This window comes from Columba livia, chromosome 10 (genome assembly GCF_036013475.1).
Source record: "Columba livia isolate bColLiv1 breed racing homer chromosome 10, bColLiv1.pat.W.v2, whole genome shotgun sequence".
Lineage (NCBI taxonomy): Eukaryota > Metazoa > Chordata > Aves > Columbiformes > Columbidae > Columba > Columba livia.
In genome coordinates, this window is record NC_088611.1 from 23094177 (window position 1) to 23101560 (window position 7384).

A 7384-nucleotide genomic window follows, 5' to 3' on the forward strand; every position below is an offset into this window, starting at 1 on the left:
CCTATGGCTGCCCCACAGGTACCGCTACAGCAGCCCTGCTCCTGCCCCGCAAGAGCTCCAGACACGCCTCTGCAGAGCCCCCACAGCAGCCACTTCAGTGCCCCACAGCTATCACCGCAGCCGCCCCATCCCGCCCCACGGCCGCCGCTGCGGGACCCCTGGAGCCCCCGGCCCCACACCCGCCCCGCAGCCCCACAGCGCGCGGTCTCGCGGCCGCGGTGCCGGTGAAGCCACGTGCCGGCCGCGGCCGGAGGAGCCGCCGGTTTTCCCCCCCGCACCCCCCGATCGCTGCTGCCGCGGCCCGAGGAGCCGCCGGTTTCCCCCCCACATCCCCCGATCGCTGCTGCTGCCGCGACCGGAGGAGCCGCCGGTTTCCCCCCCCACACACCCCCCGATCGCTGCTGCTGCCGCGGCCGGAGGAGCCGCCGGTTTTCCGCCTAGCCCCGACTCTCCTCCTTCCTCCTCAATCGCCGCTGCATGCCAACACCATGCCTTCTCTTCCGCCATCTTGTTTCCCCCTTCTCCTCTCATTCGCTATTTTATACCGAGGGAGGGAGGAGGCGCTCGCTGATTGGCTGACAGTGTCAGCCTCGGAAGTCGTCCATTGGCTCATCCCCACGAGGGGTTCTCCGAGGGGGTGGGAGAAAGGCGCTGATTGGTCACCGTGTCGCTGAGGGGAGGAAGGCACTGATTGGTCACTTTCCGCCGAAGTTCGCCCTCCCAGTAACAGGCGCTGATTCGCTAGCGCCCCTGAGGTAGAAAAGGCGCTGATTGGTCGGCGTTTTCTCGCCGACGTTAGCCCACAGCAACGAAGCGCTGATTGGGCAGCGCGGCTGACGGGGCGGATCGTCCATTGGAAGGAGGGCGGGCGGGGGGCGGGACCGGGCGGGACAACGAGGTAATAAATGGGGCGGCGCAGGACGCGCGCAGGACCAGAAAGGCGGAGGCGGCAGCGGCAGCGCGAGCTCATCGCCCCCCCCCCCCCCCCCCCCCCCCCCCCCCCCCCGCCCGCCGCGGGAAACCGGAGAACGGCAGGAACGGCGGCCGGAATCAGTTAACGGGATGGGTAAGGGCGGTAATTATCGTGCGGGTGTTAATTGGGGCTCGGCGGGTTAATGAGTGACCGGCGGGCTGGGGTGTATCTGGGGGTTTTGATCGGAACTGGGGTTTTAAAGCCGCGGGTTTGGGGGGGGGGGGGGGGGGGGGCGGGGGCGATTAAGGCTCCCGAAGCCGCTTTAGCGGCTTAAATCGTTGTGTTGAACGCGGGAGGAGCCGGTTCGGGGCTTTTCTCAGCAAGCGGGGCTGGTTTGGGTCTAATTCGGCTTTTAAAAGATGTTTTTACGTAATTTTTGGGTGCCGATTTGTGCCAGAAGGCGCCTTTGAAATCTGTTTATTGAGGGTTTATCAGGAGAATTAAAGTTTAAAGCTCGGGGAGATTTGGGGCTTTTCCCCGGGATTTTGAGTCCAAATCGGTTTTTTTAGAGCCCTTATTTATTTAAATTGTTATGTTTAAAGGGTTTATTTGAGGTTTTATTTGGAACATTTTGGGCGGGTTTGAGGCTCCTAAGATTTAATTGTTGGTTTATTATTTGATTTATTATTTCACTGCGGTTCGGGGCTCCTGAAGACGCTGAGTTGTTTCAATTATTTAGCGCTGTGAGGAGCCGTTTTGGGGCCGTTGGGGTCTAAATCGGCTTTTTAAAAGGTTTATTTAACGCGTTTAAAGTTTGAGGGGCCGATTTGCGACTTTAAAGCTTTTTGAATCTACTTATTGATAAGAATTTATACAATAGATTAATATTTAAAGCCCGGGGGGAGATTTGGGGCTGTTTCCCAGGATTGCGAGTCCAAATGCGTTTTTTTCTGTTAACCGCTTATTAATTTACATTATTATATTTAAACGGGGCTTTTTGAGGTTTTATGAGGGTTTTTTTGAGCATTTTGGGCGGTTCTGAGGCTCCTAAAGCCGCTTAATTGTTTAAATTATTAATTGTTAAAATAATGTAAGTAGTTGTTGAAATAAGTGTGTAAGTTATTGTATTTAAAGCCGGGAGGGGCATTTCGTTGCTTTTTGGGGGGTTTTAGGGCTGAATTCACTTCATTGAACGTGTCTAGAGCTGGGGGTCCCAGATCTGGTGCTGATTTGGCCCCAAAAAAAGCTTTAAAAATCTATTTATTTATATAATTTACTGAATTAATATTTAAGCGGGAACATGTTCGGCTTTTTTAACCCGCCGCCATTTTGTCTCCCCCGTCCCGCTCTCCCTCACGCTGAGGGGGCCGAGGAGACGCTCGCTGATTGGCCGGTGCCGTCTGGCGGGAAAGCCTCCCCCGGCTCAGCCCCGCTCGGCTGTCTCCGAGGGAGAGAAAGGCGCTGATTGGTCGCTGCCTCTGAGGAGAGAAAGGCGCTGATTGGTCGCCGCCTCCCTAAACCCACGTAATTGTTTACATTCCATTTTAAAATTTATTTCTATATTTTAATTTAATTTAACTTATTTTTAATTTAATTTAAATTTAAATTATTAAAGTTAATTTTAATTTAATAGTAAATATATAGACTAAATCAGTATAGCAATATGCTACTATAAACGATATGATGAATAGTAGAAATATATAATATATAATCTGATATAATTAACTGATCAACTAATACTCATTGATATTATGTAATGAAATTTATAATTAATATATAATGGCATAATGATATCTATAATATACTATTGTAATGATATTCATTAAATATTAATATATATTATATATATTATGTATAATTACTATGTAATGTATCTAATCTATTTTTACATATATATCTTATTATATAAAGCTGTGAGGGACCATATTTGGGCAGGATTTTGAGATTTTTAAGGCTGTTTGGTCTCAAATTCAATTTACTTCATTTTGGGGCTGTTTTTAGGATAATTTGTGCTCAAAGAAGCTTTCAAGATCCATTTTTTTGGCAGTTAATTTGCTCACTCGGTTAATGTTGAAGCGGGGGGATTTGGGGCTGTTTCCCAGGACTGTGACACAAATAACGGCCCTTTCCTTCCCTTTCCCACTGCAGCTCCTGCGCAGAGAACAGCGACGGCAGCCTGGCCACGCCCCCTCCGGCTGACCGCGCCCCCCGCTCCGGCTGACCGCGCGTGCCCCCCCCCCCCGCAACTCGGCTGACCGCGTGCCCCCCCCCAACTCCGGCTGACTGTGCCCCCCCGCCCCCCCCGGCTGACCGCGTGCCCCCCCCACTGCACTCCTGCTGACTGTGCGCCCCCCCCACCTCCTCCGGCTGGCCACATCTCCACTGCACACCATGGCGGGGAGGGGGCAGGGGGGGATCACAAGGGTCTATGGGGCGGTGTGGGGGTCAGGGCGGCTGTGGGGTCAATGGGGTTGTTGTGGGGTGAAACACCCCTGAAGAGGCTGAACCCCCTACAGGTGAGTGACCCACACAGTGCCCCACAGTGCCCCATAGCACCTCCATTCTGCCCTACGGATCCACAACACTGCCCCACAGCACCCTATAGCTCCTGCTTGCTATCCCACAGCACCCCATGGCTTCTCCACTCTGCCCCATATGTCTACAGCAGTGCCACAGAGTACCTCATATGTCTTCCACTCTGCCCCATGGGTGCAGAGTGCTGCCCTACAGCACCCTATAGCTCCTGTACTCTGCCCCACAGATCCACAGTGCTGTCCCACAGCACCCTATAGCTCATTTGGCCTATAGACCCACTGTACTGCCCTACAATGCCCCATGGCTCCTACACTCTGCCCCATAGACCCACAACACTGCCTCACAACACCCCATTGCTCCTGCACTCTGCCCCATGGATGCCCAGTACTGCCCCACAGCACCATATAGGTCCTGTACTCTGCCCCATATATCCACAGGAGTGCCCTGCAGCACCCCATGGCTCCTGCACTCTGCCCCATGGATGCCCAGTACTGCCCAACAGCACCATATAGGTCCTGTACTCTGCCCCATACATCCACAGGAGTGCCCCCCAGCACCCTATGGCTCCTGCATTCTGACCCATGGATGCCCAGTACTGCCCCACAGCACCATATAGGTCCTGTACTCTGCCCCATACATCCACAGGAGTGCCCCCCAGCACCCCATGGCTCCTGCACTCTGCCCCATGGATGCCCAGTACTGCCCCACAGCACCGTATAGCTCCTCTACTCTGCCCCATACATCCACAGGAGTGCCCCCCAGCACCCCATAGTGACTCTACTCTTCCCCATAGACCCACAGTGCTGCCGCACAGGACTCTACTCTGCCCCTTAGACCCAGAGAGCTGCCCCACAGCAGCCTGTAGGTGCTGTGTTCTGCCCCATTGGTGCAAAGTGCTGCCCCACAGCGCCCCACACCTCTGTCCACCTGACCACCCTTCCCTCCTGACTGCGCCTGCACTGCCCACTATGGGTGGGTCACAAGGGTCTATGGGGTGGTGTGGGGGTCAGGGCGGCTGTGGGGTCAATGGGGTTGTTGTGGTGTGAAACACCCCTGAAGAGGCTGAACCCCCTACAGGTGAGTGACCCACACAGTGCCCCACAGTGCCCCATAGCACCTCCATTCTGCCCTACGGATCCACAACACTGCCCCACAGCACCCTATAGCTCCTGCTTGCTATCCCACAGCACCCCATGGCTTCTCCACTCTGCCCCATATGTCTACAGCAGTGCCACAGAGTACCTCATATGTCTTCCACTCTGCCCCATGGGTGCAGAGTGCTGCCCTACAGCACCCTATAGCTCCTGTACTCTGCCCCACAGATCCACAGTGCTGTCCCATAGCACCCTATAGCTCATCTGGCCTATAGACCCACTGTACTGTCCTACAATGCCCCATGGCTCCTACACTCTGCCCCATAGACCCACAACACTGCCTCACAACACCCCATTGCTCCTGCACTCTGCCCCATGGATGCCCAGTACTGCCCCACAGCACCATATAGGTCCTGTACTCTGCCCCATATATCCACAGGAGTGCCCTGCAGCACCCCATGGCTCCTGCACTCTGCCCCATGGATGCCCAGTACTGCCCAACAGCACCATATAGGTCCTGTACTCTGCCCCATACATCCACAGGAGTGCCCCCCAGCACCCTATGGCTCCTGCATTCTGACCCATGGATGCCCAGTACTGCCCCACAGCACCATATAGGTCCTGTACTCTGCCCCATACATCCACAGGAGTGCCCCCCAGCACCCCATGGCTCCTGCACTCTGCCCCATGGATGCCCAGTACTGCCCCACAGCACCGTATAGCTCCTCTACTCTGCCCCATACATCCACAGGAGTGCCCCCCAGCACCCCATAGTGACTCTACTCTTCCCCATAGACCCACAGTGCTGCCGCACAGGACTCTACTCTGCCCCTTAGACCCAGAGAGCTGCCCCACAGCAGCCTGTAGGTGCTGTGTTCTGCCCCATTGGTGCAAAGTGCTGCCCCACAGCGCCCCACACCTCTGTCCACCTGACCACCCTTCCCTCCTGACTGCGCCTGCACTGCCCACTATGGGTGGGTCACAAGGGTCTATGGGGTGGTGTGGGGGTCAGGGCGGCTGTGGGGTCAATGGGGTTGTTGTGGTGTGAAACACCCCTGAAGAGGCTGAACCCCCTACAGGTGAGTGACCCACACAGAGACCCACAGCAGCCCATAGCCCCTCTGCCCTATAGAGTCACTGCACCCCATAGCTGCTTTTACTCTGCCACATAAATGGACAGCAGTGCTCCACAGCACCCTAAGTCTCCACTGTGCCCCATAGACACACAGTGCTGTCCCACAGCACCCCATATCTTGTTCACTCTGCCCTATAGACCCACAGTGTAACCCTACAGCACCCCATAGTTCCTCTGCCCTATAGATCGACAGCACTGTCCCAGAAAACACCATAGCTTCTTCCCACTAGCCCATAGGCCAGCAATTCTGCCCTACAGCGCACTAGCTCCTGCACCCTGCCCCATAGACCCACAGCAGTGCCCCACAGATCCAGTCTGCCCTATACAGCCACAGCACTGCTCTGCAGCACCATATACTTCCAGCACTCTGGCCCACTGATATGTAGCACCCCACAGCTGCTGCATTCCACCCATAGATCGAGATTCCTGGGTCCCCTCACCCCACCAGCTGTCCTGGGTTGCAATGCTGCACGGGGCCCTGTGCACAACAAAATGAGGACAGCATGGCTGCTGGGCGGCACCCTGCTTGGAATCCAAGATGGCTGGGGGGGGGAGGGCTGGCAGCCATGCTGGCACTGCCGGAGGGGCTGTTGGTCTGCGCCGTGCTCAGGCGGCAGCTCCCGGCTGTATCGGCTGCCCCTGTGGCCCTGCACCCTGCCCATGGGAACAAGGTGGCTGCCCTGATGGGCGTGGCCATCTCGGCTGCTGTGTCCCTGCTGGTGGGCGGGGCCATGGCTGTCATGGCTGCCAAGCCTGTGCTGGAAGGGTGGGGCTGAGGTGGGTGGTGCCTGCCTAGGGTGGCCATTTTGGGGTGGGGCCCAAGGTGGGTGGTGGGGCCTGTGACTCTGTTTGCCCCTGACGGCCATCTTGGAAAAGGGCAGCACTGTGCCGCTGCCATCCTGACGTTGCTCCCCCAGGGCCATGTTGGGGGATTTTTAACCTGGTTTTGGGGCCAATTCTCACCCAATAAAATTAAATAATGTAAAAAAACCTTAAGCATTTGGTTTCTTCCATTTCCAGTGAAGGATTTGGGGGTGGGGTTTAGGGTTGAGGGTGGGGCTGAAGGTGTGGGCAGGGCCACTGTCAACCCCACCTCCCTCCCAAGCTCTCCCCAATGTGCCTTCCCAAAGGGGTGTACCCTAATCAGGCCCCACCCCCTTTCCAAGCACCTCACCCTCCCAGCTGGGCTCCTCCCCCTTGACCCACACTTCCACCCCCATTGGTGGGCTCCCTGCAGGGGGTGTGGCCTACAGACCTACAACTCCTTCACCTCCGCTGCTGAGCCATGTACCCGACAGGGCATGACAGGGGCAGACAAAGCTCAAGAAAGACCAACAGAGCCAGGCAGGGCCTGAGAGAGCTTGAGAAAGTCCGACAGGGCCTGACAGGGCCCGAGAGAGTTTGACGGATCCTCACAGAGCCTGACAAAGCTTGGCAGAGCCCAACAGGACCCGTCAGGGCCTGACAAATCTTGTCAGTTCCTGATAGAGCCTCAATGTGTATGACAGAGCCCTGGGGGTCTCAACAGAGCCTGAGAAATCTTGACAGGGCTCAGCAGAGCCCAACAGGTCTCGACAGAGCCCTACAGAGCCCATCAAAGCCTGACACAGCCTGACAGACCCAAGAGGTCTCGACAGGGCCCTACAGAGCCCATCAAAGCCTGACAGAGCCTGACAGACCCAAGAGGTCTCACAGGGCTTCACAAAA

General features: G+C 56.0%; 1 long non-coding RNA gene across 1 annotated transcript; it reads left to right on the forward strand.

Annotated features, from left to right (window-relative positions):
• The first annotated feature begins 381 nt into the window (after positions 1–381).
• LOC135580417 (uncharacterized) lies at positions 382–6667 on the forward strand. Its single transcript, XR_010474945.1, has 2 exons — positions 382–2437; positions 3062–6667. It is a non-coding gene; the product is annotated as an uncharacterized LOC135580417 (long non-coding RNA).
• The last annotated feature ends 717 nt before the right edge of the window (positions 6668–7384 follow it).